The 23,199-nt window shown below is 45.4% G+C and overlaps 1 long non-coding RNA gene across 1 annotated transcript; it reads left to right on the top strand.

Annotated features, from left to right (window-relative positions):
- Positions 1-2,465: 2,465 nt before the first annotated feature.
- On the top strand, positions 2,466-14,950 carry LOC142476295 (uncharacterized). Its single transcript, XR_012791513.1, has 6 exons — positions 2,466-2,557; positions 6,186-6,305; positions 7,292-7,389; positions 8,958-9,068; positions 12,379-12,488; positions 13,860-14,950. It is a non-coding gene; the product is annotated as an uncharacterized LOC142476295 (long non-coding RNA).
- The last annotated feature ends 8,249 nt before the right edge of the window (positions 14,951-23,199 follow it).

The raw sequence follows: 23,199 nt of genomic DNA, 5'->3' as shown, positions 1-23,199 counted from the left end.
CTGTGATCTGAACCATGCAAGTTTTCGTTGATTCAATACATCATGAGTAGAGGGTGGCTACAGTATGAAGTAAAGACCCAAGGACCACATCTACTACCATTCATAACAAGAACATGTGCAGTAGCGCACAGCTGCAGTTCTATGTGATTGTTATGAAAGGTTGAGGTGGTTCAATTCTATGAATCTGGAGTGGGATGGATCCTGTTTGCATCATATGGTTTCATCTAGGCCAGTAGATTATATAACTCTCAGTACAGGTTACACATGGCATCAGTATTAGTGATTTAAAGAGGAGGAAAGCTTCAATGTGGAGAACAAAGCCAAGTAATGTTGAAGTTACTCCTTTTACCATTTACTTGGTCAGTCTGTACTGTCTACTCTCCACACAGCTGCTAAGGATCTTCCATTTTAAATACTTTCACCTCCTATTCTGCACTGCTTTGCTGCCCATTATTCAGAGATGCGTTCCAGTCATGTTTAGCACTCTGAATCTCTCTGCAGTCATTGGTTCAGCACATCATGGGTAGAGCATGGCTACAGATACAGCAAGCTATTATTATTTTACCGGCTGATCACCCATAATATTGCATTAAAACATAGAATATCACTTAATTTCCAAAAGATTCAGTGATGCTGATAATGCAGAATCTCACAACATTTCCCATCATAATGCCATAATGCACAAGTGGGAGAAATAATCCTTGCTATATCTGTACATTGTGTGACGTATTACCTCAATGACCAATGAGAGCAAGTACATCTTCTGTATAGAGCGGCTGTGTTATGATGCAGTTATTGATCATCATTGACATAATCACAAGAATCTTATGCAAAGGGAAATTGTCCGCAGCGAAGTGAGATTTCAGCCCCCAAACGTCTGTAATATTAATGCAATGTCTTACTTTTGTTGCAGTGAACACTGAAGAGACGGATCTACTACAACACTGTACAGGATGAGCATACGCTACAAGCAGCAAAATGATCTTGCAGTTGACAGTATGTTGTTCTGGTAATGTGCACAATTATTATTTATGGGCTACACACCACAGTGCTGGACATATTCTGTTAACTTCAACTCTACTCCTAACATGGAGATGTCTTCCTGGTGTTACTGATTCAGTACATCATATGCACAGTGTGGTTATGATATGATGGATTGATTTAATGAACCCACCAACCAATGATGACATCTGCATCATCTTCTGTAAAGTGCAGCTACAGCATGATATTATCAGCATTTGGTGCGGTATAATCAGAGGTATCTATGTGCTTTTGTGCCTGTTTTAAGTCCTCCAGCTTAACGCCCCTACACCTCCCACTACACAGGCATACTTACTTATGCATACACTGACATCTGGCATACCTACACACACCCCAGGGCCACTTCCTTCCCCTGATGTCAGGGAGAGGATGGGCATGCAGGGTGCAGTAAGTCTCCACGTTACTCTGGCCAACAGTCTTGGCCTACCTCCAGCATCTGTCACCCACAACATCTGTTCCCTCCTTGTAAAGTGCTGAACTATCTCACCTGGGTCAGTGCTATAGCTGATCACAGTGCCCGATCAGGATGTCACTGTGACAGGCAGCAGTGCAGATTGACCGGTCAATCAATGCAGTGCCGCAACATATGCACTAAATGAGATTTCCGTGCCCCCAGTCAGGTTACTCCCTGGGCAGTGACCCTGCTCACACCCTCCCCTAGTTCCACCTCTGATCACAATTATCTCTCTTGGAGAGTGTAGCAAATTGGAGTTGGGGGAATCTCACCTCTGCCATGCATGGTCACAATCTGGGCACAGGACCCAAATAGTGGGCAATGTGGCACTTCTTACAGTAGAGAATAAGTAACTTTATTCTTTACTTGTGTATTAAGGACCTTATTTGCATTAAATTCAGTCCACATGGGACCAAGACTTTCTGGCTTACTGAACAAAGTGGAATTGTTTTGTAGAGGGTGGAGAATTGTATTTTATCTGAAATTACCCCCTCTGCACAAAATACAAACAATTCTACCCATACAAGTACCTTGTGGAAGTTGTTGCCCTCTATCTTCCTGTGGTCTCTCCCTGTTTCTCACCGTGCCTCCTCCCATTTCCTTGCACCTCTGCGTCTCCGCATATATCCCTATACTCAGAGCCGGCTCCGGTCAGTGACATGGGATGCCCAAATATGAGCATACCCATATATGGGCATCCATGCCACTGACCGGAGCCCGCTCTGTTGCGGATATGGAGAGAGACTGGGAGATTTACATCCCCTTATAATTCATATGGTGCATAGTACCGGCACGTATTGTTTTACCGGTACTGTGTACCTTCCTACTTTCACACTGGTACAGTATATGCTGCAGTGGGACTGAGAGGGATATATTGGTAACACATAGTCATTGTTGGGGGAATTCAATCCATTTTGAAAATAGTAATGAAATGTTTTTTACTTTTCTTTTTTTTCAGTAATGAAGAATGAAACATTTCTGTTAAAATTGAATTGGAGGTGAACTGGATTCATCATCAACTCTGCACCAGTGTGAATTGATGTTCTTTAATGTTCTGATAAGGTACATGCAACATCTCTTCCTCAACCCCTGCACCACTCTCTGCCTCTTGCCTCTCTCTCTCCACCTCCCTGCTAAGCGTATTAACCCATCTAATGTAATCCACATTCCATGTCTCACTTTACTCTTCACTTCTCACGTGCCCTCTGGAATGACTGCTCTCTGACTAACAAGGTCTATTTGTACATGACCTCTTCTGCTCTCATCATCCACCACCTCTCATTCCCCTCACCCCTGTCCTACTCGATACCTCAGCTTAATTGAACTCTCTCCTCTGACATCTACCCTTATCTCTAACCTCTCCTCACTTTCTGCTTAAACTAACTATCTTGTTAACTCTTACAATGCTATCATCTCCTCCTCCCTCCTCCTCCATCATCTATATGCCCCTTCTAGGCTCTGACACACTCATCCCTCTAAGGCCGTGATTATCATGGGCACACGCTTGGTCGTCCACAGTGCGTGCGAGCGATGCAGGGCCTCCCCGTCGCCTCGGACCTCAGTGCAGGGATTGCTGGAGCGACAGGCATGCGCTAACTTTGCCTTCTGTTGCGTGCTTACTATAGACGCAGCCTAACCCATGCATTGGTTTAATTCACAAGCACGCTCTCATCACACTTCATCACATCACACTGCTGCTCTTAACACCTATGGAGGAAATCTCACAGTCTGATTTTCTACACTAAACCTTTGTCCTGTTCTGTAAAACTCTGCTCCTTTTTTTAAGGTCAAACACTACTTTTTCCTCACTCATCAACACTCCAATTTCATTCACACTGTCTTCTATGTATTTGAGTCCCACCACTGACTTTCTCCTCCCACTTAACAACCATCCTTTATTTCTCCTCAAGCCTTTGCTCACTTGAGGCAAGGTGGATGCCATCCACAAGTAGATTCGTTCTCTCCCTTCCCCCTCTCTCTTTTTCTATCTAGATCTCATTGCACTCTTGACTCCTTTTCTCCTGTCACAAAGCTGGAACCTGATCTTCTCTTCTCCCTCTACCACATGCCCTCTCAATCCTATATTCTCACTCTCACCCACATCTTCAATTCCTCCATATCCTTTGGCTCTTTCAACTCTTCCTTTTAAGCATGCAGTGGTCACCCCTATTCTCAAAAATAACCTTGACCTTGTGTGAATTTCTAACTATCGCCCTGTATCCGTCCTACCATTTGCCTCCTAATTGCTAGAACGTCTTGTGATCTCCCGTTTGATCAACATTCTTAAATCACATGCTCCTCTGGGCCCTTCACAATCTGCCTTTCCCAATGTAACCAATTATGTACATAAAGAAAATTCCCAAGGTCCATTTTACTTACTAATCCTGCTTGATCTCTCTTCTGCTTTTGATACTGTCAATCACTCTTCTCATTCATATTCTAAACTCTTTCTTCGTATCCGCAGCAAACTTATATCCTGGTTTTCATCATACTTCTCCATCACACATTCTCCATCTCTGTTGCTAACGTGTCTTTGTCTCCTGTTGTTTTGTCTGTTGGTATACCTCAGGACTCTGTTCTGGGACCTCTCTCACTACATACTATCACTAGTTGACCTTATCAACTATTTTGTCCCTTGATATCATCTCTATGCAGATGATACACACACCTATCCACCCTACCGTCACTCCTGCAATTTAGTTCCTAGTTTCGGGTCGCCTCCTGGCTATATCCTCCATGGATGACACTCTTCTGCCTTAAACCTAATGTCTAAAACTGAGCTCCTCATATTTCCCCCTAAATCTGGCCTAATATCACCTTTCTCCATCGCAGTAAACAGTACTACCATCATCCTGTCATGAAAGCACATTGCCTAGGAGTAACATTTGACTCTTCCCTTTCCATCTTCATTCACGACACTGGCTAAAGTTTGTCGATTCTTTCTCTGTAATATTTCCAAGATTTGCCCTTTTCTCTGTCAATCTACTGCTAAAACGCCAATGCATGCCCTTATCGTATGGGTTAACATACTGCTAACAGGGCTCCCTGCTTCACAACTTTCTCATTTGCAATCTATCCAAAACTCTGCTGCTTGAATAATTTCCCTTTCTCCCACAACAGTATCTGCTCATCTCCTCCTCCTCCTTAAATCCCTCTCCTTGCTTCCCATCAAGTTTCAGATCACCTACAAAGTTCTCCTCCTTACCTTTTTGTTAAGGTTCTCTATTAGTGGTGTACCGAGTACCCGGCGTTACCCGACACATTTCCAGCTACCCGGACATTACTCGAAACCGGCCACTGAGAAGTGGACTTGGCCGGGTAATACCCGGCGTCGGGTAATGTCAGGGCAGCTGGAAATAATCTTTTATACTTACCTTTCCTAAGACATCTAGGATCAGCAGCAGCAGTCCTCTGATGTTGGCAGCATCAGAGGTGTCTTCACCTGGCGGGGGGAGCTGCAGGAATCACTTCCACAGCACCGAAGCAGGTAAGCTGTGTCTGTGAGCCTGCAGCTCCCCCGCCGGCTGAAGACACCACAGATGCTGCCACCGTCACAGGACTGCTGCTGATCCTAGATGTCACCGCCACCCGGAAGGTAAGTGCCAAACCGTGTACCCGACCGGGTAGAACCTTTCATTTTGGCCGGGTACCCGTTACCCATTTTTTTATAGTTGAGGACCCAGTCCAACACTATTCTCTATTCATCTGCTCCTTCCTACATATCATCTTTGGTCTCGTTATGCCCTTCCTCGTCTCCTAAGCTCTACTAATAACTGTCTCCATTATACTTCTTACACCTCTACTGCGCACTCGCTCTCTTGCCTGAAACCCTTTCCCATCAATTTACCTGTGAAACTCACACACACTCAGTATATGCCAACATACCCTCTTCCACCCACATTTAAGATCAACCTTAAAATTCACAACTTAAATGAAGCATTTCAATAGCTTTTACTCGTTGCTACTGTCACTCATTCAGTCACTAACTATTGTTCCCAAGAAGTGCTTTATACTACAAGTACCCACCATTAAGGACAAGCATTGTCATCTACTGCACTTGTTCCCCCACCTGTTGTCTCTCTGTAAGTCTCCTTACATTTCTCTTAGATTGTAAACTACCCAGGACAGGGATTTACTTTCCTATTGTCTGTTTTTGTTTGTTGAACTTATTGTATAATAATTTCCTGTACTTTTTGGTCTCTCTTGTAAAGCGCTGAGTACACAATGGGTGGTATATAAATAGAGATATATGCAGAGTCTAGAGACAAGGCACACGTGTATAGGTAGCTACAGTTTATCCGGGACCGTATGCATCCTTGAAGTGCCTGTCCCAGTTATTTTCTATTGATTGCAATGTAGGAGTGTCTGTCCTGTCTTATTTTTTTTATTATTATTATTATTATTATTATTATATATACATAGATATATACAAAGATTGTTTCCTGTCGTTAGCATGACATTGTGTGACACAGTGTGATGTCATTGATTCAGTAGATTGTGTGCAGACCGGGACTGCAGTACAGTTTCACTGACATGAATAACTTGTGTGGTAGAAGCTCTAGAAGGAGCACAGCTGTGGGAGGGAGGTGGATTTGCTTTGTATCACATGGTTTGGAGCAAGGTTCATTGTATGTATCGTCAATAATAATTATAATAATAATAATGCAATGCTTAACTTTTTTATTTCAAGAGGAAAGACTGCAGAACAGAAGTGAATATTGAAGCCATGTGTTCATTTTCTTGCAAAATAGAAAATTGAAGGACAGTTGAAGAGGAGGAAAATGACTACACAGAGACAGATAAGCAATGTGTATATTTCTCATTTAGTATTTGTCGTTTTATTGACTCCAAAAAATCCGGCTGCTAAGGGTTTCGCATTGGACATATTCACCTCTACTCCACCCCTTCCTGTGATCTGTACCATGCAGATTTTTGTTGATTCAATACATCATGAATAGAGTGTGGCTACAGTATGAAGTACTGACCCAAGGACCACATCTACTACCATTCATAACAAGAACATGTGCAGTAGCGCACTGCTGCAGTTCTATGTTATTGCTATGAAAGGTTGAGGTGGTGCAATCATATGAATCTTGAGTGGGAGGGATCCTGTTTGCATCATTTAATTTGATCTAGGCCAGTAGAGTATATAACTCTCAGTACAGGTTACATATGGCATCAGTATTAGTGATTTAAAGAACAGAAAAACAGGAGTGGAGAACAAAACCAAGTAATGTTGAAGTTACTACTTTTTACTATTTACTTGGTCAGTCTGTACTGTCTACTCCCCACACAGCTGCTAAGGGTTTCCATTTGAGATACATTCACCTTCTACTCTGCACTACTGTGCTACCCTCTATTCAGAGATGAGTTCAAGTCATGTTTACCACTCTAAATCGCTCTGCAGTCATTGATTCAGCACATCATGGGTAGAGCATGGCTATAGATACAGCAAGCTTTATTTTACCCTAATATTGCATTAAAAAATAGAATATCACTCAGTTTCCTACAGATTTACTGATGCTGATAATGCAGAATCTCACCCTCCCATCATAATACACCAGAGGAAGAAATAATCCTTGCTATATATGTACATTGTGTGACATATTGCCTCCATGACCATTGATGGCAAATACATATTCTGTATAGAGCAGCTGTGTTATGATGTAGTTGTTATTGATCATCATTGAGATATAATCACAAGAATCTTATGCAAAGGGAAACTGTCATTAGCATAGTGGGATTTCAGCCCCCAAACTTCTGTAATATTAATGCAATGTCTTACTTTTATTGCAGTGAACACCGAAGAGACGGATCTACTACAACACTGCACAGGACAAGAGTATACACTACAAGCAGCAAAATGATCATGAAGTTGACAATATGTTGTTCTGGTAATGTGCACAATTATTATGTATGGGCTCCACACCACAGTGCTGGACATATTTTGTTAACTTCAACACTACCCCTACCATGGAGATGTCTTCCTGTGATTGGTGTTACTGATTCAGTACATCATATGCACAGTGTGGCTATTATATGATGGATTGATTTAATGAACCCACCAAACACTGATGACATCTGTATCATCTTCTGTAAAGTGCATCTACAGCAGGATATTATCAGCATTTGGGGTGATATAATCAGAGGCATCTATGTGCTTTTGTGCTGGGTAAAGTCCTCCAGCTGAACCGCCCCCTGCCCCCCACCCCCCTACACCTCCTGCCACACAGGCAAACTTACTTACACACACAGCACACTTACTTATGCACACTGACACTTGGCATACCTACACACACACACCCCACAGCCACTGGCATGCATGCAGAGTCCTGGGCATGCAGGATGGGCATGCAGAGTACAGAATATCTCCACCTTGCTCTGGCCCGTACTCTTGGCCTACCCCCAGCATCTGTCACCCACAACCTCTGTTCCCTCCCTGTAAATTGCTGCACTAACACACCTTGGTCAGCGCTGCAACCGATCACAGCACCGGATCATGTCACTGTGATAGGAAGCAGTGCTAATTGACCGGTCAATCAATGCCACGTGGCAACATACGCACCAAAAGAGATTTCCATGCCCCCTGACAGGCTACTCCCTGGGCAGTGACCCTGCTCATCTTCCACCTCTGATCACAATATTCTCTCTTGGAGAGTGTAGCAAATTGGAGTTGGGGGAATTTCACCTCTGCAGTGCATGTAGAGTCCTGTATGCAGAGTACAGAAAGTCTCCACCTTAGTCTGGCCCGTACTCTTGGCCTACCCACAGCATCTGTCACCCACAAATAATACATACACTAATACTCCCCACAATACACACTTTAATACCTCCTCAATAATAATCTCCCCAATAATATTATAGTCTTAAACACAATATACACAATACCCCCTAACACAAGATACCCAATCTAACACTCTCCTCTGCACCTCAACATAATATACACACTATAATACCCTACACACAATATAATACTCCCACACACACACACAATATACACACTATCCTCCTACCGCCATAAAACACAACCAATAATACACACACACTTTGTGGATGTTGGGACCAGCTCCTTGCATGCAACAGTGAAAGAGAGAGGCCTGCCATCCGTGCCTCCCTCCGTTTCCCATCTTCTCCCTGTCTCTCTCCCTCCCTTTCTTTGCATCTCCCTGCATCTTTGCGTATACCCAGTCAGTGACGGCTCCGGTCACGTGATGCCTTAATATGGGCTTATCCATATATCTGTTGCAGAGATGGAGAGAGACCTGGAGATTTTACATTTCCTTATAATTCATATTGGTACTTAGTACGGGCACTTATTGTTTTATCAGTACTGGGTACCTGACCGTACTGGCCTACGAGTGAGAAGGCAATATTGGCATCACACAGTTACTGTTGAATATGTCATTCAATCCATTTTGAAAATAGTAATGCAATGTGGTTTTGTTTTGTTTGCTTTTTGCAGTAATGAAGAATGAAAAAGTTATATTAAAATTAAATTGGAGGGGAACTGGATTCAGCATTTCTTCATGAACTCTGCACTTGTGAGCATTGACCTTCTTGAGTGCCCTGACAGGTACACGCAACTTTAAGACTATAATCTTCATCAACTGCTGTGCAAGCTTTCGTGCTATACCTCCCCCTCCGGTTTTGATTTATACATTTGCTCTCTCAATTCATGTCCTCTAATATCTGGAGGCTCTCTCCTAGCATTTCTCTCTACCACAGCACGTCATCCCAATGTAACCTCTCTCTTGTTCTTTCTGTTTACTGTTTCCTCACTCCTCTGTAAAACTTTTCTAATTTCTCTAACTTCCACACTCCTGCTTTTATCCACATGTTCTCCTCTTTCCTTCCCCTACCTTTGCATGTGTCTACACAAAGCACCATTTGTACAGACCTCTATTGCAGCTATTTCTGCACTGCTCAATGAAATGCACTCCTGCACATCCTATTCTCTTCCACCTTCCCTCATTCTCTACGCCCCCCTCTCAAAGCCCCCTCTCTCTATGTCTCCTCTCTCTACGCCTATCTGTCTCATTCTCTTGACGCCCTTCTCTCTCTACATATCCCTATCTCTGTCTCTCTCTACACCTATCTCTGTGTCTCCTTCTATGCTCGCTGATGTTGGGGGATATCTCTTATAATCTTGGACCGGCTCATATACACATCAGGCCTCCCTACTAAGAGTGTTAACCTATCTAATGTAATCCACATTCCTTTCCTTACTTTTCTCTTCCCTTCTCCTGTGCCCTCTGGAATGTCCACTCTTACTAACAAGGCTCTAGTTGTACATAACCTCTTCTGCTCTCATCAGTCACAATCAGTCATTCCCCTCACCGCATCTTACCTGTCCCACTGATTTGCCTCTGCTTAATTAAACTCTCCTCTGACATCTACTCTAACCTCTCTTCTCTCTTCTCTCTCTTTCTTTCTGCTTAAACTAACAATCTTATTAACTCTTACAATGCTATCCTCCTATCTATATGCCCCCTATAGGCTCTGACACACTCATCCCTCTAACCCACACCTTTGGCTAAATTCCCAAACACACTCATCACACTTCCACTCGCTGTTCTTAATACCTACGGAGGAAATCTCACACTTTGTTTGATTTTTCTACAGTAAAAATGTCTCCTGTCCTGTATAAAGCTGCTCTCTAGGGCTAAATACACTACTTTTTTCCACACTCATCAACACTCAAATTTAATTTACGCTGTTTTTTTTCTCTGTATTTGACTCCCTCCACTGACCTTCTCCTCCCACTTGCCATCCTTCCTTCACTTCTCCTCAAGCATTTGACTACTTCAGAGGCAAGGTGGATGCCACCCAAAAGGAGATTCCTTCTGTCCCTTCCCCCTTCTCTCCTTCTACCCAAATCTCCTTCTGCACTTGACTCCTTTTCTTCTCTTACAGAGCTGGAAGCTAATCATCTTCTATTCTCCCTCTACCACATGCCCTCTAGATCGTATCCCCTCACACCTTACTGCATCTCTTAGTCCCCACTCTCACCCACATCTTCAATTTCTCCCTATTCTCTGGATTTTTGCCCTCTTACTTTAAGCCTGTAGCGGTCACCCTTTTGTCAGAAACAAACTACACCCTATGTGCCTTACTAACTACCGCTCTGTATCCCTCATGCTGTTTGCCTTCTAATTGCTAGTGTCAACATTCTTAAATCACATGCCCTCCTGGATCCTTTACAACCTGCCTTTCGTACAGCACGTTCTACAGACTGTGCTTAAAGCTAATTCCCAAGGTTTTTCCCTACTAATCCTACTTGATCTATCGGCTGCGTTTGATGCTCTCAATCACTCTCCTCCTTCATATTCTAAACTCTCTCTTGGTATCAGTAACAAAGTTCTATCCTGGTTTTCATCATAACTTTCCTGTCACACATTCTCCATCTCTGTTGCTAACATGTCTTCGTCTTCTATTGATCTGTCTGTGGGTATACATCAGGGCTCTGTTCTGAGATCTCTCTTTCTCTCTACATACTATCATTTGGTGACTTCATCAATGCTTTTGGCCTTAGATATAATCTCTATGCGGATGATACACACACAAATCTATCCACCCCTGTTCTCACTCCTGCAATCCAGTCCCTACTCTTGGGTTGTCTCCTGGCTATATGCTCATGGATGGCACTCCACTGCCTTAAACTTAATGTCTAACACTGGGCTCATATTATCCCCTTTCTCCATCACAGTAAACAGTACTACCATCTATCTTGTCATCAAACATGTTGCATAGGAGTAACATTTGGCTCTTCAATTCCATCTCCATTCACATGCACGGCTATGGGTAAAATGTGTTGCCTCTTTCTCTGTAATATTGCCAAGATCTTCCCTTTCCCCTCTCAACCTACTGCTAAAACTCCAATGTATACTGTTATCCTATAGGTTATTTTAACATACTACTAACAGGCCTCCATGCTTCACAACTTTCTCCTATGCAAAACTCTGCTGCTTGAATTATCTCACTTTCTCCCACAACAGTCTCTGCTCATCTCCTTAAATCCCTGTCCTGGCATCCCATCAAGTTTTTGTATCACCTACAAAGTTCTCCTCCTTACCTTTTTGTTAAGGCTCTCCATTAATCTGCTCCTTCTTGCATATCATCTTTGATCTCTCGTTATGCCCTTGCTTGTCTCTTGCACTATAACCATAACTGTCTCCTGTAAACTTCTTTCACCTCTACTGTTCTCTCACTTGCCTGAAACCATTTTCCATCACTGCACCGTACATGTGAAACTTCCTCACACTCAGTATATGCCAACATAACCTCTTCCACCCACATGTAAGACCAATCTTAAAATTCACGACTTAAATCAAGCATTTCAAAAACTTTGACTCGTGGCTACTGTCCCACACCCACAGTCACTGCTAACAACTATTGTTCCCAAGATGTGCTTTCTACTAATTGTACCCACCATTAAGGACAAGCATTGTCATCTACTGCACTTCTTCCCCCAACTGCTGCCTCTCTTTAAGTCTTCTAACATTTCTATTAGATTGTAAAGTTCCCAGGGCAAGGATTTACTTTCCTATAATCTGTTTTTATTTGTCGCACTTATTTTTTAATTATTTTTCCCCTCCCCCCTAATGATATACATATAGGTTTTCCTGTCATTTGCATGACAGAGTTATTATGGTTAACTATTGCATCATGTAGACTGCCTTTTCAGTGTGATGTAATTGATTCAGTACTTTGTGTGCAGACTGTGACTGCAGTACAGTGTCACGAACATTAATGACTTGTGTGGTAGAAGCTCTAGAAGGAACACAGCTATGGGAGGGAGGTGGATTTACTTTGGATCACATGGTTTGGCGCAAGGTTCATTGTATGTATGATCATAACCATGCAATGCTTAACTTTTATTTCAGGAGGGAAGAACAGTGAATATTGAAGCCATGTGTTTCTTTTCTGTCAGAAGAGAAATTTTGAAAGACAGTTGAAGAGGAGGAAAATGACTACACAGAGACAGATAAGCAATGTGTATATTTCTCATTTAGTATTTGTCGTTTTGTTGACTCCACACAATCCAGCTGCTAAGGGTTTCGCATTGGACATATTCCCCTCTACTCTACCCTTCCTGTGATCTGTACCATGCAGGTTTTTGTTGATTCAATACATCATGAGTAGAGTGTGGCTGCTGTATGAAGTATTGACCCAAGGACCACATCTACTACCATTCATAACAAGAACATGTGCAGTAGCGCACTGCTGTAGTTCTATGTGTTTTATTAAAGGTTGAAGTGGTGCAATCATATGAATCTGGAGTGGGATGAATCCTGTTTGCATCATATGGTTTCATCTAGGCCAGTAGAGTATATCTCTCAGTACAGGTTACACATGGCATCAGTAGTAGTGATTTAAAGAACAGAAAAAACAAGAGAAACTTCAATGTTGATAACAAAGCCAAGTAATGTTGAAGATACTCCTTTAACTATTTATTTGATCAGTCTGTACTGTCTACTCCCCACACAGCTACTAAGTCTTCCATTTGAGATACATTCACCTCCTACTCTGCACTGCTGTTCTGTCCTCTATTCAGAGATGTGTTCCAGTCATGTTTACCACTCTGAATCACTCTGCAGTCATTGATTCAGCACATCATGGGTAGAGCATGGCTACAGATACAGTAAGCTTTATTTTACCGGCTGATCATCCATAATATTGCATTAAAACATAGAATATTACTCAGTTTCCAAAAGATTCAGTGATGCTAATAATGCAGAATCTTACAACACATCCCATCATAATGCACCAGAGGAAGAAATAATCCTTGCTACACTACCGACACGTTTTATTGAAGCACGGCTAGCACCGCAAGCCGGGGGATGCCCCGGCGTGCTAGCCGCACTCCCTCAGCGTGCCGCGCATCACCGATGCACGGTCACGCGTCATCGGGTGCCTGCGCCCCCTGCACGCGCGTCCAGGGCTCCCCGAGGGAGCACTGGTGTCCCGCGATGTGGGGGACAGCGGCAGGGGGTTCCGGGGGACCCGACGGACCCGGCACCGGAAGGGAGAAAGCCCCGATCGGAGGGCGCTCCTCCGCTGCTTCGGCGTGCGCCCGGCACCCTCCGGCGCGCGCCAGGTTACTGCTGCGGCCAAGAACGGGCAAATGCTCGAATAAACTCGGCCGCAGCAGTATATCTGTACATTGTGTGACGTTTGGCCTCCATGACCATTGATAGCAAATACATATTTTGTATTGAGCGGCTGTGTTATGATGTAGTTGTTATTGATCATCATTGAGATATAATCACAAGAATCTTATGCAAAGGGAAAATGTCTGCAGCATAGTGGGATTTCAGCTCCCAAACTTCTGTAATATTAATGCAATGTCTTACTTTTATTGCAGTGAACACTGAAGAGACGGATCTACGACAACACTGCACAGGACAAGAGCAAACACTACAAGCAGCAAAATGATCTTGCAGTTGCAAGTATGTTCTGTAATGTGCACAATTATTATTTATGGGCTACACACCACAGTGCTGGACATATTCTGTTAACTTCTACCCCTACCATGGAGATGTCTTCCTGTGATTGATTCAGTACATCATATGCACAGTGTGGCTATGATATGATGGATGGATTTAATGAACCCACCACCCACTGACATCTGCATCATCTTCTGTAAAGTGCAGCAGGATATTATCAGCATTTGGGGTGGTATAATCTGGGGCATCTATGTGCTTTTGTGCCTGGATAAGTTCCTCCAGCTGAACCACCCCCCTATACCTGCCACACAGGCATACTTACAGAGCACACTTACTTATGCACACTGACACTTGGAATACACACACACACACACACACACACACACACAGACACTGTCATGCATGCAGTGTCCTGTATGCAGAGTACAGAAAGTCTCCACCTTACTCTGGCCCGTACTCATGGCCTATCCCCAGCATCTGTCATCCACAACCTCTGTTCCCTCCCTGTAAAGTGCTGCACTAACACACCTGGGTCAGCGCTGCAGCTGATCACAGTGCCGGATCATGATGTCAATGGGATAGGCAGCAGAGCTGATTGACAAGTCAATCAATGCAGCTCCGCAATATATGCACCAAAAGAGATTTCTGTACCCCCTGTCAGGCTACTCCCTGGGCAGCGACCCTTCTCACCCCTCTCATTCCACCTCTGATCACAATAATCTCTCTTGGAGTGTGTAGCAAATTGGAGTTGGGGGAATCTCACCTCTGTAGTGCATGGTCACAATCTGGGCACTGTACCCAAATATTGGGCAATGTGGCACGTCTTACAGTAGAGAATAGAATAAGTAACTATATTCTTTACTTGTGTATTAAGGAACTTATTTGCAATAAAAATTCAGTCCACCTGGGACCAAGACTTTCTGGTTTTCTGAATAAAGTGGAATTGTTTTCCTATAATTTTATATTCTCTGAAATGTAACATCACAATAAAGTACTCCTATTTTTTTCCTTTGTGCTTTTTTATGGACTATTCCTTTATGTATTTCACTTAATGGGACTAATTACCTTACGATTAGATTTCACTTGTATTTTCTTGGGTTACTCTTTGGAATTTCTCTCTGTGTTCATTTATACTATCTTATTTAGAGCAGTCTTTGCCATTGGACCCCATTTCTTGCCAGAGAGATCTGTAACACAGAGTATTGAAGAGAGTACAGAACAGTGGTGAAGTAGATTTTTATGCTTCTAGGCAGCCTCCCTTCTCACCATGTATTCTGCCCCCGACGGTCTCTTGCACTGCTCCCTCCTACACCCACTCTCCTCACTCTTCCCTCCCCTCCCCGCTATCACTCAATGACCCCCTCTCATTCAATCCTGCTCCCTTACTCCCCCCTCACTCATTCTTCCTTCTGCACACACAATCCTCCCGAATATCACTCCCAAACAACACACACACTAATTCTCCCCACAATACACACTATAATACCTCCTTGTGACGATAGCTTCCACAGGCTTATTAATATTACACAAAAATAATTGGGTTTGAACTGAACGAGGCTTAAGATATAATAAATTGTATTTATTCCTTAGAATATAGGTGAACACAACAGATAATACAGTAACGAACAAGAAGTACACTTACTTAAGGGTTGGGGAATGAGAAGTATGATGTAGCATTTCTTTCAGCAGTGAGGAAATCATTCAGGTGATATCAGGTAACCATATCAGCAAACGAAGACAAAGGATATATGGGTGGACAGCAGTTTATAAACCATTCTCCTTCTATTCTTAACCTTAAGCACAGGGGATTGGTTTACAATTACCTCCAGCCACTCACTAACGTGGGAAAGCATTCTGACCCATGCCCCCCTGCTAGTTGGCACATGCGCAGTAGAACTCTGGGGGTCTCATTTCTGAAGCCCCACATTTACGTCAGGAATGCCAGACAGTCTACCATTTGGAGTTCTGGCAGGAAAACCTTTGTTGAAAGGTGTTAACTGGAACACTTAAGACCTGCCCTGGTTTGGGCTTCGGATAAACAGTGAGGGTGATAAAACTCTTTGAACAGCACTTAAATCCTAGACATAGCGGCGTCCCCAGGGCCATCTGCTACCTTATGGCCCAAAAGAATCTCTTCTGGGTCTTTGTCCATACCTTAAGATACACTATTAAGCATAAAACATAAACGTATTAAAATATCCGGTTCCGTTAGGTTTAGCAGGTCCAAACTTCCCAGTTCGCATTGCCAGAACTGGGACACCATATGGTCCAAAAAGCGACTTGCTACGACCTAAGAAACCGGAGTTACACCAATGCACATTAAATCATTTTAATACAAAAATCTCCATTGAAAAAGAAATCTCAGCTTTTCACTAAATCCCCATTGAAAACAACGGGCAGCTCCGCCATAGACTTTCAATGGTAAATCGCCGCCATTGAAGTCAATGGGGGTTTTCTGCCATTGAAGTTTATGGGAAAAGTCCCGAACTTCAAGGGGGTCCATACTCCGTCGGGTTGGTCCAAGCGGGTCAAGGATGGTTCTGCAGCGATGCCGGAGCAGTGGCTACAGATACCCCAAACCCTGATCCGCTGAACCCTCCGGAACCGGAGATATGGATTCCTAAAATTCAGCATTTCTCACTTAGTCATTTTTCTGAGCCGTTTCTGCCGCCGCCGGCAAAGCCTATGGCGCGACCCGCTCTATCTGGTTCGACCCTTATCGGGGGTCCAGGATTCGGGGACCCGGTGGTGGTCGAGTGGGGGGACGCTTAGGAACTAGGGGCAAAAAGAATTTTATCCCTAGGTGCCCTAAAACAGTTTATTTCCCCGCTAATTGACGTTGAACTTGACCCAGTGATTTTAGCTCTTTTGAAGGACATTGTATCCGCTTTGCGGTTTGCGGTCTGGACGGCAGCCAACTAGGTTACCTCGAGGCATCTCCATTGAAGTCAATGAGCCCATTGACTTTCAATGGGAAACCGCCGCTCTCCCTCTCGGACGCCACCTGCTGGTCACTACAGGAAACAGGACGAAAACAGCACAAATTCCTATTGAAATGCATTGAGCCCTAATGGCGGCCAATGGGGACCTGCAAAATGGTGCCCGAAAAGGCGGGAAACTTACACAAAGAGCTATAATCATTAAAGAATTATTAACCCTTGTGCTCCCGGATGGATTCTAGTGTGTGTGTGATGCAAACACTGAGTAACCAGACATTACAATGGAACAGGGGAAAATACATTTACATGTCATAACAAGGGTTACATCACATTTCTGGACCTCAGCCCAGTTAACCCCTTGTCTCCCTGGTGCGGTCAGGGGTGGCCAAATGGGGTGCAACCCCTTTAATACCGGGCCACCCCCTCTCTCCCTCTACACCTCCCCTTCTTAATGCGTGTCCTGTGGCCCACTGGCCCTGACGGGGAGTGGGGCACTGCTGGCACCATTAATGAATTCAGTCTCAGAGGGATAGTCCTGGCGTGAAAGTCCATCAGCATTGCTGTTTTCACTACCCTTTTTGTGCTGAATGGTGAATTCAAATTCTTGCAAAGCCAAGCTCCATCTCAGCAGTTTGGCATTTTCCCCTGATACCCTCTGTAGCCAGCTCAGGGGATTGTGGTCGGTAATGACCGTGAAAGCCCTCCCATAGACATAGGGCTGGAGCTTTTTGAGTGCCCACACAATGGCCAAGCACTCCTTTTCAATGGTGGCATATGCCACCTCCCTGGGGAGCAGTTTGCGACTGAGATACACCACAGGGTGCTCTTTGCCGTCGTCCCCCACCTGGCTCAACACAGCCCCCACACCAAAGTCTGAGGCATCAGTCTGAATAAGAAAATGCTTGGTATAATCTGGGGCAGCCAGGATGGGGGCCTCAGCAAGCGCAGCTTTCAGTGCCTGGAAAGCAGTTTCACAGGCAGGAGACCAGGTAATAAGCACAGGCAGTTGCTTCTTAGTCAGATCAGTCAGGGGTTTGGCCACGGCGCTGTACTGTGGGACAAATTTCCTGTAGTACCCTGCGGTGCCCAAAAAGGCCATGACCTGTTTCTTGGTTTTTGGAACAGGCCACTGAACTATGGCTTCTACCTTGGCTGGCTCTGGCTTGAAATGCCCTCCACCCACCCTGTGCCCTAAGTACAGGACTTCTGCCATACCTACCATACACTTAGTGGGTTTTAAGGTAAGCCCAGCCTCCCTGATTCTATCCAGCACCGCAGCTACATGTCCTATGTGGGATTCCCAGGAATTACTAAAGACAGCAATGTCATCTAAGTAAGCCCTGGCATAGCTCTGCATCCCTTCCAGTAACCTATTGACCAGGCGTTGGAAGGTAGCCGGGGCATTCTTCATCCCAAATGGCATCACCAAAAACTCATAGAGGCCACTTGGAGTGATGAATGCTGACTTCTCCCTAGCCTCCAGGGTCAGGGGAATCTGCCAGTAGCCTTTGCTCAGATCCATGGTGGTCAGATACTTTGCCCCCGCGAGTTCATCTAGTAACTCATCCATGCGGGGCATGGGGTAAGCATCTGACACCGTCCCAGCGTTGAGCAACCGGTAGTCCACACAAAACCGGGTGGTTTTGTCCTTCTTAGGCACTAGGACTACTGGACTTGCCCAAGGGCTCTGGGACGGAGTAATTACCCCTAGGGTCAGCATCTCCTCAATCTCTCTCCATACTTGTCTTGACCTCTGCTGACACTCTATAAGCGTGCTTATGCAGAGGCTGCAGGTCCCCTGTGTGTACTGGGTGTTTGGTGAGATGTGTGGTCCCTGGCATGTCAGTGAAGAGGGCGCTATACTGAGCTAGCATGTCCCTGGCTTCTCCCTTCTGCCTAGCACTCAACTGTGCCCCGATCTCTACCTGCTCAACAGTGTTTCCTTGCTTTGCCTCCCCTAGGAGATCAGGCAGAGCATTGCTCGCCGGATCCTCCAGCAGTGGGCTACAAATGGCCATTACTGCTCCCATACTCGGTGCTCTGTATTCCTTTAACATATTAATGTGATATGTCTTGTGCCTCTCAGGCGCTACCTGTACAACATAGTTGCACTCATTCACCTTTCGGATAACCGGGTACGGTCCCGACCAGGCAGCCATCAGCTTGTTCTCCCGAGTGGGTTTGAGAACAAGCACCTGCTGTCCTGGGATGAATTCTCTGCTACGGGCCTGCTGGTCATACCATTGCTTCTGCTTGGTCTGAGCAGCCCTGAGGTGGTCCTGGGCCACCCCCATAAGCATCTCTAACCGGTCTCTGAGATCTACTACATACTGGATCACTGAAGCATCAGTAGCAGTAGTCTCCCCCTCCCATCCCTCACGGAAGAGGTCCAGAGGTCCACGTACCCTGCGGCCATATAGTAGCTCGAAGGGGGAGAAGCCTGTAGATTCTTGCGGTACCTCTCGGTATGCAAACAGCAAGTGCTGCAGGTGAATCTCCCAGTCTTTCCCCTCCGCCTCTATAAAGGTCCGAAGCATCTGCTTCAGGGTACCATTAAACCTCTCACATAATCCGTTTGTTTGGGGATGGTAAGGGGTAGTGCGCTGGTGCTGTACACCGCAGGCATCCCAGAGACAATGTAACAGTTCACTCATGAACTGCGACCCCTGATCAGTTAGGATCTCACTAGGGAAACCTACCCTAGCAAAAATGTTCAGCAAAGCTGCTGCCACTGTCTTGGCACTTATGGTGCCCAGCGCTACCGCCTCAGGGTACCGGGTGGCAAAATCCACCACCGTGAGGATGTAGCACTTCCCTGACCTGCTTGGAATCATGAGGGGTCCTATCAGGTCCACCGCTACCTTCTGGAAGGGTTCCCCTATTATCGGTAGGGGTCTCAGGGGTGCCTTCACACGGTCGCCCGCCTTACCTACTCGCTGGCAGGCATCACAGGAGCAGCAGAAATCAGCCACATCCCTGGATGCCCCCGGCCAGAAATAACGCTGCAATAACCGGGCTCGCGTTCTGGTGACCCCCTGATGTCCCGCTAACGGAATAGAGTGAGCTACCCGTAACAATTGCTGTCGGTACCCCTGGGGTACTACTAGCTGTCGCTTACCGGTCAATCCCTTCTCTATTCTCGGGTTCCCTTCTTCTCTGTATAGGAGTCCCTTATGCCATAGGCAGCGCTCAGTGCCCTCCCCTGCCTGAGATTCGGACGCCCGAAGTCTCACGCCGGCCAGGGTAGGGTCTGCCTTCACTGCCTCCCTAAACTGGGCTCCTAAATCTGCCCCCCCCCCAGTCATGTCATTGTCAGGCGAAGGGGACACGGTAAGGGGGAACAGTAAGTCAGCCTGTGGTTGCAACTGATCCTGGCTTACCTCCCTGGGCTCCTCTGTGCCCTCCGCTAACATTGGTCCCAAAGGCTGGGGGACTGGGGTGGCCACCGCCGACATTGCCGCGGTCTGGCTCCGGGTAACCGCTGCCACTGCAGCGGGCTGGGGCACACGGTTGTAGGTGCAGGTCATCGGTCCCAGGTCATTGCCCAAAAGAATTTCAGCATCCAAACCTGGTAAAACCCCCACCTCCCGCACACCCTTGCCCACCCCCCAATCCAAAAAAATGCGGGCCACCTGCAGGAAACGTGGCTCTCCGTCAGCCACAGTGATCTGTATCCCAGGGCCTGGGATCAATTCCTCTGGCCGGACCATATCAGGTCGGACCAGGGTCACTGCAGCTCCTGAATCAAGTAAGCCAACTGCTTGCCGGTCACCGACTGTGACCGGGGTGAGATGCTTGCTCCTGCCGTCCGTCTGCTGCAGGTCTGCGCTGTGATGTCCTCCGCTCCTGGCTGTAGGCACTGAAGAAACCGGGGTAGGGGTGACATGGGACGTCTCGCTGGGAGTTGTTTCCATGACCGGTCCTGGTTCTTTGGTGGAAGCCACCCGCACGCGGGCTACCGGCTTTGCAGCTGGGGTGCGTTGCCCTCGATAGGGTCCGTTGGAACGCAGGGGTTCCGGGCAATCTGGTCTGATGTGACCAGTGCTGTTGCAATTGTAGCACCGGCGCTCATGCCGGAGCTCTCCCGCCTTCTGTGACCCGCTGCCCGCAGGCGGCTTTTGGGTCCACTGGGGGGTACTCACAGCTTTCTTGGCCGGCGCCGGTGGGGTTACCGCTTTGGCTGGTACCTTGGCGGTCATCTGGGACCGGCTGACCACATAGTCATCTGCCATCCTCGCCGCCTCGGTGTAGGTCTTGGGCTTTTTATCATACACAAAAGCCCTCACCGCCGGCGGGCACTGCTGCATGAGCTGCTCCTGAAAGATGAGGTCCAGCAGGCGTTGGTAAGTCTTGGCCTCAGAGCCCTCCACCCAGTGTAACCCATACAAAGCCATGCGGGTCACATAAGTGACATAGGTCTCCTGAGGGTGCCTCTCATCCAGCCGGAACTTACCCCGGTAAGCTTCAGGGGTAAAACCATGCTGAAACAGCAAAAGTTCTTTCAGGTGGTCATAGTCATCAGCAAACTCCTCTGTAAGCGCCATCAAAGTCTGTTTAGCCAAGCTGGAGAGTAGCGGGTCCAGGCGTGCAACCCTATGCTGGGGAAGCACCCCGTACCGCCGGCACTGCGTTTCAAAGTTCCTTAGAAACATGTCAATCCGATCAGTGCCCTCCACATACTTGGTGAGACTGTGCTTGTCCAGTTGGAGTCCATCTCTGGGGGGTCGGACCAGGGGGCAATAAGCGGGTCTGTTCATTGCCATAGAGATAAACGTTAGGGTTAGGGTTAGGGTTAGGGTTATAGGGGAATACGAAAATTTAGGTATGTGACTCATTTGGGTACTAACCAATCAGAGAAGAGTTAGGGTTGAAAGTTAGGGTTGAAAGTTAGGGTTGAAAGTTAGGGTTGACACTTAGGATTATTTTTCTATTTTTGTTTGGCCCAGGGTTATAGGGGAATACGAAAATTTAGGTATGTGACTCATTTGGGTACTAACCAATCAGAGAAGAGTTAGGGTTGAAAGTTAGGGTTAGGGTTAGGGTTAGGGTTAGGGTTATAGGGGAATACGAAAATTTAGGTATGTGACTCATTTGGGTACTAACCAATCACAGAAGAGTTAGGGTTGAAAGTTAGGGTTGAAAGTTAGGGTTGAAAGTTAGGGTTGAAAGTTAGGGTTGAAAGTTAGGGTTGACACTTAGGATTATTTTTCTATTTTTGTTTGGCCCAGGGTTATAGGGGAATACGAAAATTTAGGTATGTGACTCATTTGGGTACTAACCAATCAGAGAAGAGTTAGGGTTGAAAGTTAGGGTTGAAAGTTAGGGTTGAAAGTTAGGGTTGAAAATTAGGGTTGAAAGTTAGGATTATTTTTCTATTTTTGTTTGGCCCAGGGTTAAAGGGGAATACGAAAATTTAGGTATGTGACTCATTTGGGTACTAACCAATCAGAGAAGAGTTAGGGTTGAAAGTTAGGGTTGAAAGTTAGGGTTGACATTTAGGATTATTTTTCTATTTTTGTTTGGCCCAGGGTTATAGGGGAATACGAAAATGTAGGTATGTGACTCATTTGGGTACTAACCAATCAGAGAAGAGTTAGGGTTGAAAGTTAGGGTTGAAAGTTAGGGTTGAAAGTTAGGGTTGACACTTAGGATTATTTTTCTATTTCTGTTTGGCCCAGGGTTATAGGGGAATACGAAAATTTAGGTATGTGACTCATTTGGGTACTAACCAATCAGAGAAGAGTTAGGGTTGAAAGTTAGGGTTGAAAGTTAGGGTTGAAAGTTAGGGTTGACACTTAGGATTATTTTTCTATTTTTGTTTGGCCCAGGGTTATAGGGGAATACGAAAATTTAGGTATGTGACTCATTTGGGTACTAACCAATCAGAGAAGAGTTAGGGTTGAAAGTTAGGGTTGAAAGTTAGGGTTGAAAGTTAGGGTTGACACTTAGGATTATTTTTCTATTTTTGTTTGGCCCAGGGTTATAGGGGAATACGAAAATTTAGGTATGTGACTCATTTGGGTACTAACCAATCAGAGAAGAGTTAGGGTTGAAAGTTAGGGTTGAAAGTTAGGGTTGAAAGTTAGGGTTGACACTTAAGATTATTTTTCTATTTTTGTTTGGCCCAGGGTTATAGGGGAATACGAAAATTTAGGTATGTGACTCATTTGGGTACTAACCAATCAGAGAAGAGTTAGGGTTGAAAGTTAGGGTTGAAAGTTAGGGTTGAAAGTTAGGGTTGAAAGTTAGGATTATTTTTCTATTTTTGTTTGGCCCAGGGTTATAGGGGAATACGAAAATTTAGGTATGTGACTCATTT

Source organism: Ascaphus truei, unplaced genomic scaffold (genome assembly GCF_040206685.1).
Source record: "Ascaphus truei isolate aAscTru1 unplaced genomic scaffold, aAscTru1.hap1 HAP1_SCAFFOLD_1549, whole genome shotgun sequence".
NCBI lineage: Eukaryota > Metazoa > Chordata > Amphibia > Anura > Ascaphidae > Ascaphus > Ascaphus truei.
The sequence above is the reverse complement of the archived record's forward strand: the minus strand, read 5'-3'. Positions and strand labels throughout refer to the sequence as shown.